Below are 10513 nucleotides of genomic sequence, written 5' to 3'. Positions count from 1 at the left end.
AAAGTTTTTCTGTAGAGAGTACCAGGGAGTTTCTTGTTGAAAGCACTAGATTATGTTTTCTCTATGATTATTTGTAAATAAGCAGGAAACAGGCTCCTAAAGGCACATGACAGAGAGCATTTCCAGCTAGTGAGTTTTCTAAACTCCCATTTTGGAGATTCAAGTTGATTTGTTTCAATTTTATTCTCCCTTTTCCTGTATCATCACTAGAATCACTTAATATAAATCAACCACTTTTCTGTAGAAGAGATTTCTTTAAGCTTCTAGTATACTTGTAGCTAGGACCTCAGTTCAAAGGGCAGGTAAAACAAATGGATGAAGCGTGATACATTATTAGGCTGGCAATGGTGTGCTTTTCCTTCTAACAAAGTTTTAAATGGATCTTTCAGACACAATGGGGAAAATATATATCATTTCCTTTTGATTTGAAGAAACTATGATTTCCTTTTCTATTGTCTTGGTGTAGACTTTTAATCTGTAATGTTAGCTTGCCTCCAGCAAATCATGTCTATAGGATGTTTTCCAAGATGAATTATTCTAGAGGGATTCTAAAATGTCTTTATCCAAGCAGCACATAAAAAAACTGGGTTACTTGAGAAAATTCAGACCGACATAAAGGCAATAAAAATTCTCAACACATTTTAAGTATAAAGCCCTCTAGAAAAGAAAAAAGATAGTAGAAATTAAAGAAAAAATTGCACAACTAAATACTTTCTGAATAAAAATATGTACTCTGGGAAAAATACAAACTGTTAACAATGTCAAATGAGTAAGCTCCATCAACAAAGTGGGTCTGTGTGTTCATATTTCAAATGTCTTACCTAACCTTTCCAATTAGAAAAATGAAATAGTTTCTTTAATCAAACCAAAATCAGAACTACAATTTGCATTATTTTATGATAAGGGAAAAATCACAAAAACTTGTAAATCACAGTGTTTCTTTTCTCCAGATGCACCAATTTAATTTGTAATCACAAGACACTGCCTGGTTTTAATGAATGTACAGCATATGGATTTGTTCATTTTGCTGCCTTTTGAGTAGAATTACCAAGAGTGGGCATAGATCTTATAAACTAAAAAAAAAATCTTTTGGGAGATTAAACATTTTTAGAGATAATCATTCCTATGACTCATCTGAGTTGGACTATATGTGCAACTAAATTGTATCTTGTCTATAGTTTGGGCAATTCTGATAACTGGCCACCACAATCTGAGCCTTTGCTTTTACATTTTATTTGGCTATATGTTAAGATCAAACCAAGCATCACAAACTATCTTCAAGGCAACATGATTAGAATAATTGCCATTCTAGGTCACTGTGATTCATTCTGATTAAATTTTACCAAATTTTAGGGCTTTACAATGATTCTGCTACCAAAAACCAGGCATGAATTTACAACAGACAAAAGTGGAATCTAGCTGTTTTCTTTAAAGAGAGCATTGAATCATCACATCATTAAGATCAGCTTAGCATAGACATAGCCCTGACATGCACGTTGAAATGATAGGTCACTGTTGGCTTGTGCCCTATAGCGTTGATGCCTTGTTTATCTTTTATAGGATGTAGCACAGGACTGGGTCTACAAGGAATGATTCTGATAAATTGTTACCCTGTATGAATTCAAGTGAGAAGAGGGGGAAAAGGGCTATCAGATCAGAAAGATCACCATAGAAGAATTTGAATTCAAGTTGGGAAGGTTTTTTTGGGATCACATGCTGTTTTTACTCAAGAAACTTGAACTGGTGTAGCCAAAGAAATTCTGCTTACAATGATACCCAGCACAACTACAGATTGATGAGTCTGTTTTGTTTTCTTTTTGTAGAAAAAATATCGACCAGAATTTGGGCCTCGTTTAGTTAAATTTTATTAATCTAAAAGAGCAACTGACTTAGGATGAATTAGCATCTGCTGGAAGGGGCCATTACTATGTCCTCCTAGAACTTTTCCATTTAGAAATTTTACTCAGGAAAAATTTAAGCCACCTTGAGGAATTAGTAGCTCATTCTAATATTATTAAGTATAAAGACTCAATAGTCATGGGAGATTACAGGTGAGATGTCAATCTAGCCTTATGATCCTACCCTTGTTGTTAGAGAGGAAAAGCATTCGTTAGGAATGTTGGAGATTATGAAACACTTTCTATTTCCAAGTTGTTGGGTTTTTTTTTTTTTGTTGTTCCCTTGTGGGGCTTGAACGAAGGCTCTTTTGTTCCAGGGTAGTAATACACCATTTCGAGCAGCAATTCAACTTCATTTTTGAGTGATTAATTGCAGATAAGAGTCTCCCAGGGACTTTTTTGCCCAAGTTGGCTTTGAACCATGATCCTCAGATCTACACCTCCTGAGTAGCTAGGTTTACAGACATGAGCAACTGGCATCCAACTTACTTCTAAGTTTTGATTAAAGTATTCTGCGGTCTCTGATATGTGACTTGTTAGTCAACTTTCCACACCTGAAAAAAAAATGCCTAAGAAATGTGTTGAGATAAATCATCTTTAAGAAAGGAAAGGTTTAGCCGGGCGCTGGTGGCTCACGCCTGTAATCCTAGCTACTCAGGAGGCTGAGATCTGAGGATCGCGGTTCAAAGCCAGCCCGGGCAAGAAAGACCATGAGACTCCTATCTCCAATAAACCACCAGAAAACCGGAAGTGGCGCTGTAGCTCAAGTGGTAGAGCGCTCGCCTTGAGCTGAAGAGCTGAGGGACAGCGCCCAGGCCCAGAGTTCAAGCCCCACGACCGACAAAAAAAAAAAAAAAAAAAAAAAAAAAGAAAGGAAAGGTTTGTCTAGCCCATAGTTTTGGAAGTTTCCATCTAAGGTCAGATAGTCCTGTTTCTTTTGGAGACCTGTGGTGAATCAGGTCATCATAGTTGGGAGCATGTGGGGAATAGAGCTGTTCACTTCAGATAGTACAGAAGAGAAGAAGAGGAAGAGATATGTTCTTACTATTCCCTTCAGAAGAATGTCCCCAATGATCTAGAGCTGTCACTAACTCCTACCTTTGAAAGTTTTTTTTTTGTTTGTTTAACCACCTGTCAACCTGGAAGCCAAGTTTTTAGCACTTGAGCCTCTGGGGGGGGGTCATTCTAAATGCAAACTATAGCAATGGAAATTTAGTTACTCATCACATCTACTCTCAATAAGACTTCTGAATTTCAGAACAGATGGTAGCAACACAAATGATGTATCAGTCATTCTGTGAATGCTTATCTGCCTCTCCCATGAGTTTGTGAGTTACACAAGGGCAAGGAACTTGTCTGCTGTGTTCATAGGAATTCCATGTGCCCAGTGCACACAGTGTGGCAGAGTTGATGTTTAATAACTACTTTGTGAAAGTCAAAGGTGATAAATGTTACTCCTTTGTAGTTTCTCAAGCCCTCCAAGCATTGTGTCTTCAATATTTTTTTTTGTCTGTGACAAAGCAGGTCTTTTTTTTTCTTCTTTTGGTCTTTGTGATAACACCTTTTTGTGAGTGGATAGATATAAATACCTTTTGGTTTCTTAAGCCTGTGAACATGAGTAAAAAAATTTTGTAGGACAATGGTGATATCTGTAGTAAGTTATATGAACAATGTAACTCATGCTACCAAAAAGAAAAAGCCTCTTCAGTCTGTAGGATTTGAAAAATCAACATTCTACTTTGATTCTTCCTAGTCTACACTAGAACAAGCCCTGAGTAATTTAATGTATCAGCACACTTTGGAGTCCAGAGGCCCATTTGTAAATGTTTACCAAGAGCAGATCTCCTGTTCTCCTTAGAGAAAACTAAGTGAAAAATTAATCTTTTTACTTCAATAACCAAGTTTATTCTTACAGCTGTTTCCTGTATCTATCCTTAAAATTAAGCAAAATAGTAATAACATTAGTAGCTGATTTTATATTGCATATATCATTTACATACAACTGATGATTAGGCTCGTCCACAATCCAGACAGTAATATCTTAATTGCATTCCTAACACATGCTTGGGAGTAAGTTTACATCTCAAAGTGTGTTTTCTTTTGAAAACAAAATTATTAAACATATTTTTTTCCCAGATTAGATAATTTCAGCCTGTGTTGTCCTGTTCAACATAGAACAATGATGAAAAGACCAGCATGACACAGGTTGCCTGAATGTGCTTGGTGTGCAGCTGAGAAATGTACTTCCATTGTCTCTGATCCCTTCAACCTCTGGAGGTGATTATTTTCACCCCTCTTCTATAGCTGAGCTGTTTCATTCTTTATGTACTCAATAAGGTTTAAGGTAAAGACAAAAGTCAAACAATTTATAGAGCTAAAGTTTGACCTTGGTCTGCCTGAGGGCAAAGCACCAAAACTCTTTCTATTGAACACCATTACCTCCCCCAAAGTCTCCCTCAACAGATGTACCAGCTATGGAAAGTGGTAATAGTTTACTTTTGATAGAGTAATTTAAGTTACTCTTGGTTGAACCTTGGAAGTATTTTATGACCTTGCAGCACTGACCAAAGTGGTCCTAATGAAAAGCTAACTGTCTTGGCAATAGATCTGATTGATCATTCATGGCCACCCTTTTGAATAAAAGTGGCATAAAGGCAATACACCAGGGATGTTTGTCTGTAATTCTAGCTACTCTGGAAATTGAAATTTGGATGACTGTCATTCCAGGCTGGTCTGGGGAAAAAAAAGCAGAAGCCTCCATCTCAATCAATAGATGAGCATAGTGTTACAATCTTTTTGTCCCCGTCAAAAACAAACTTTACAACTTTGGTGCTGGGGGGGGTAATTGGGGGGGCAGGGGGAGGCTGGGAAGGGATGTGAAGAGTAAACAAAGGAGGAGGCTGCAATGCTTGATAAGAAATGTACTCATTATCTTGCCCATGTAATTGTAACCCCTCTGTACAGTATGTTCACAAAAAATTAAAATTAAAATAAAAAAAGTCACCAAACTGATAGACTTTGATTTCTAAGTGGGGAAACATTTTTTCTCGAAAAATAAATGCTATTATTAAAACAATAACAACATATGATCTAATTTTAAATAGGGTGTGTGCATGTGTATCTGTGTTTAAACTGTAATTCTTATGGCAGTCATATAATTATAATAATTTTTGTATATTCCCTTCCAGCCCTGTACTCATAGGCAGTCATATTTTTACATAATTGCAACCACAATATGCAGATAATTTGCATCCTGCTTTTTAATTTAGTTCAGGGGGAGTTTAGCTACAGTTATTTGAGAGTAAAAAATAATAAATTTTGGATATAAATATTCAGTTAGAAACAAAGGGAGGTTTTGTTCTCTAACCTTTCCATAGAGAAGAAGAAACAAGAAGGAAGGCAGTGAAGTTATTTGACAAATCCTGCTCATTCTTGTGGGGGAAAGGGACACTTTCAAACTTATGAAACTGAGTAAAATATTATATCTGGAAGTACTGGTAGATTTTGCAATATTTTTCTTTTTTAAAAAATTTATTTGTTTTTGTGTCTGGGAAGGTGGCTCAGTGGTAGAGCGCTTGCCTTGCATGCCTGAGGCCCTGGGTTTGATTCCTCAGCACCACATAAGCAAAAAGAAAAAAGCCAGAAGTGGCACTGTGGCTCAAGTGGTAGAGCGCTAGCCTTGAGCTGAAGAGCTGAGGGACAGCACCCAGGCCCAGAGTTCAGGCCCCATGACCAGACCCCCCCAAAAAACATTTATTTTTTAAATAAGTTTTTTATTGTGAGAATACTGTGCAGAGGAGGGGTTACAGGTACATGAGCAAGGTAATGAGTACATTTCTTATCAAGCATTGTTTCCTCTTTTTTCCTCCTACCATCCCTTCCCTCCCATCTGTACACCTATACATACTCCCCACCCCCACTGCCTAAACTGTAAAGTTCATTTTTCGACATAGCATGTTGTACATCTCATTTTCGACATAGTGTCTTGTACATCTCATTGCAATGGGTCAACCTGTATCCCTGTTTAAACAATTTATTTTTTCCCTTCCCCACCCCAAATTATACCAACATCAAATACAGTGAAAACAGGGCTTATATACCATGGTGTAGGGACATACAAAGCAACAAAAAAATTGCATGGTATCTTATAAGTATGTTAGAAGCAATAGCAAGAAAGAAAACACCACTTGTGTCCTTATCTTGGGGTTCATTTCGCTTAACATCATCTTATCTGACCTTTTCTGCTTGTCCCAGACGTATACTAGTTATAGGAAATAAGGGAAATCATGGGACCTATGTTTCTTTGGTCCTGGCTTACTTCACTGAATTTAATTTTTTCCAGGTCTTTCCATTTCCTAACAAACTTGATAAATCTTAGTGCTTTCTGTTGAATTGTTTTGACTTGCAAATATCTATTTTGTAATGAAGTGTTGTTACTATTATTAATTTATATTTATAAGATGACAACATGTAAATTGTGTGTGTGTGTGCGTGTATGTATGTGTGTGAGACTGTAGTAGACTTGAACTCAGGGCCTCATGTTCTTGCTTAGCTTTTTTATTCAGTGCTGATATTCTACCACTTGAGCCACACCTCTACTTCTGGCTCCTTTTGCTGATTAATTGGAGAAAAGAATCTCTAGAATTTGTATGCCCAGGATAGCTTTGAACCACAATCCTCAGATCTCAGCCTTCTGAATAACTTGGATTATAGACTGAGACAAAAGTTCCTGGTAAAACCAACATTTGAAAACTCCCATTTGATCCTTGCCTGAGGGATAGAAATATAAGTTAGATGAATACAATGTAAGAAGATGATGGTGACATAATTCAGTTTCAGTAATGGTATGGATTTCCAGCTAGAATGGCTCAGCAAAGGCTGTCCTGTTGATGTGATGTCTGAAAATCATGGAAGTTACTTCTCTGAATAAATTTTGCCTATGATTCATGAGTCTTATGAAGTTTATAACTTTTTTTCCTGAGGCATCCCTTCACAAGTTTGATAATTTCCATAATACCCCTAAATTTTAAAAGCTCTGGATCTGCAGCTAGAGGCAGCTGCACAGATCAAAAAAAGCAGACAGACTTGTTACTCTCCAGTCAGTATTTTTTATTAACATATTTGGAAAAATAGGCTCCCTGCAACTGGACTGCTAAAGGTGGTCCCAATAAAGATAAAGAGGGGATTCATTAGTTGATTGGTTTTTAATTTATGTTTCGAATTGATAAAGCAGTATCTCTGACTATAGAATTATTTAAGGTAATTTTTAGTCTTTACCAGTACCTATAACTTTGACTTCTGGCAGTGAAAATGGATGGCAGAAGGTCACAGAACCAGATGTAAGAAAATCAATCTGCTCTTTAAATCAAAGGCTCCAGGGCTCTTCTTCCTAAATAAATATAGATCTGATCCATGTCCATATTTTCTGTCTAACCAACGAGACAGCATCTGTACATCTTAGTAAGTCACATAAACTATGTGGCCAGAGGCACAGAACACAAAATTTTAGTAATTGATTTCTAGTTAGTCAAATTTTAGTCAGGTGTCCAGACTTTTATGTTTTCTATTTTCTTAATGCTTCAAAGGAAGGATAAGTGAGGAATGAGACACATCTTGATTACAGTTGGTGAATGAAGGATTTTGAAGCTTTCAGTGGCCTGCATTCCAGAGGTAGAGAATATGGAATCCGAAGCAGGTTTCAAAGAAAAGAGTATTGCATTAATAATTCAGAATAAAAATTTAAATATCTATTATGTACCAATTCTCTTCTAGCTATTTTGCAAGGTTTTTTTGCAGCTTTTGCTCAAAGACCATCTCTAAGTTTCTCACTGCTATTACTTTCAGCATTTTGTAAGTAAAATCATGGCCATCACACAGTTGGCTTAACATCCCCAAAGTCAGTTTGTGCATATAGCACAAAGCAATGTGCTTCAACCACTACAAGAATTAAAGTAGGCAGAAAGGGCAGAATCAAGATTCATTTTAACTTAGTATTACTTTGTACTGGTATTGTCTTGGCGGTCTTGGGTACTTTTTAACACCATAAAAAATACGAGGAAAAGTGAGAGTGGAAAGCAAAGTTTATTTGAAAGAGAATATAGTACTAGGGAAGTTCAGGAAAGCTTTTTAGCTACTAGCAGGTGGGTATAACTCAGATTCCTGGCTGGGAAAGCAATCTATGTAATAAGAGGAAAGGAGAAGGAAGAGAAAGAGGAAGAAAAAAGAGGAAGTGGCAAAGGAGAAGGAGGAGGAGGAGGAAAAGAAGGAGAAAAAGGAGGAAGAGGGCTGAGTGGTGGAAGGGGAAGAGGATAAGTGAAAAGTAGAGGAGAAGGAGGAGGAAGACGAAGACAAGGAGGAGGACAAGGATGAGAATGAGGAAGAGAGAGAAGAGAATACAAACTTCTCAGTGCAAGAGAGGAAGAATGGAACCTGGAAATTGGTAGCCTGGTTATAGTGTTTACAGGGTCTCATAGCATTTTGGATGAGTTTCAGCTGTTCTGGCATCTGGCTGGACACCTGTCTACCTCAGCCCAAGAAACAAGGTACCTGTCTCCTGCATGGGTCTGCCCCAAGGACATCAGGGACCTTGCTTTCTTCCAGGCCACAATCTCTGTCATCTAGGCTCCTTAGGGAAAGGAAGGGTCTTCATTTTCACAGAGACACTGTTTTCTATTTCCCAGGGTCTTCAGTTAAGAGAAAGAGGAGTGATCTCTACTAGGCTATTCTCTCTTCCTCTCTCCCTGGTCTTTCTCTGTCTACCTCTCCCCCAGTATCCTAACGAATGAAATATCTCTTTCACAAGAGCAAATATTTCCTGAGACGAAGTCTATATACTGAAGAGTCACTGAAACCACAGGAGTGAAGGGAACGCTACACGTGAAGGAAGGGAGCCCCACTGAGGACCTCCACAAAGTTTACAGAAAAACCCAGCCTTTGACACACTATTTGCCCAAGTACATTGGGTCTTACTAGTGCAGTTTGTACAAAGCATAATTGCTGTACATGGAGGAAGAGAGGATGCTGAAAAGAGCAACGTACAGAGGAGGACCTCCAATTTTGACATATGAATATTTTAATGGCCCTTGTTTGCACATGTGGCGGGAAGACTCATCTAAGCAGTATAGAAAGGTCTAACAGTACCTCAGCTTCTACCTAGTAGATTTGAAGATACAAATTTAGTCAAGTTAACTGCCTGCAATGGATAATAAGCATTGGCTTCTAGAATATAGAAACATCCTGAATATCTACAACTTAACTGAATCTGAGGGACCACTTTGGAGATGGGGAAACAGGAAAGAAAAAAAAATAAAGGGTGAATAATTTTTAAATATATTGCAGGTGTATATGAAAACTGAATAAAGAACCTCAATGAAGGTTGTTACTCAATAGGATGAAGAGAATGGAAGAGAAATAAACTCTGTGAGGGTGGGGATTAGGCTAACAAGATAGATTATGTGCTGCAGTGAAAATACAATAATGAAAAGTGCTGAAATTATTTTAAGAACGGGTAAAGGGACATGATAGAGAGGGCTGAGATTTATTAGAATACATTGTAAACATGTGTGGAAATGTAATAATAAAATTCCCCTGTGTAACAAATGTAAACTAATGAAAAAAAGTGAGCAGTGTTTTAGGGCCTGGAAAAGAATATTACTATGCATGACATAAGTGGCATTAAAGTTCCATAAGGAAATGTAGAGAAAATAAGCAAGAAAACACTTCAATAGAGTTTCCAACAACTATCCCAAATTGGTTAAAAGATTAAAACCTTTAGAGATTGTAGTAACTTAACAAAGTCCAATCAAGACACACACAAAGCAGCCAAAATAAAACAAACCTAAAAGATCATATGTATGATGACTAATTTTTAATTTGAGAGAATTGATTACAGAATAGTGAGGACATTTTGAAGGGCTGGTGGGAGCAAAAATAAGCCATCCCTACATTAACACAGAATTCTAAATGCAGGTAAAATTCCTTCAAGTCAAATGTGGAGGACACCTCTATATAACTAAAACACTTCATTGCTTTGTTTATGGCAGCAGACATACTCTAAAAGCTATGCTGAAGCAACTTCTGTAGGCTGAAGGGCATAATAATAGCATCTGATATTTATGCAAAGGCATAAATAGCGGTAGATAGGAGTCTTTTCTTATTAAATTCCCTTAGATTATATGCATCTATTGAAAAAAATATTTAACAGAAACTATAACTATATCTATCTATATGAGATAAGACTTACTAAAAGTGAGAAAGTTTAAAAAGTCTCCATTCTATATGAAATAGTACAATGTTAAGTATAAGCAAACTGGATACTTTTGATTTTTCAGTCTTCCTAAGAATAACTTCCTAAAATTGAGGCAGATGTACATTTAATGAGCTAATGAATTTAAATGAAATGCTTTTAAAAGTTATTTTGATATATTTATAAAGGAAAGAAGAAAAAGAGGCACAAAAGCTAAGGGTAGATGCATATGCAACCAGTTTGATACTATATTAAGTATAAATGGTCAGCTTTTCTACTAGTCAAGGAGTAGCAATAAAGATTATGAAAGCAAGGTACAATTATATTGTATTTAAAGAGAAGTACCTTAAATATTAAAATAAATAAGTTT

Source organism: Dipodomys merriami, unplaced genomic scaffold (assembly GCF_024711535.1).
Source record: "Dipodomys merriami isolate MVZ:Mamm:240054 unplaced genomic scaffold, mDipMer1.0.p SCAF_36, whole genome shotgun sequence".
NCBI lineage: Eukaryota > Metazoa > Chordata > Mammalia > Rodentia > Heteromyidae > Dipodomys > Dipodomys merriami.
The sequence above is the reverse complement of the archived record's forward strand: the minus strand, read 5'-3'. Positions refer to the sequence as shown.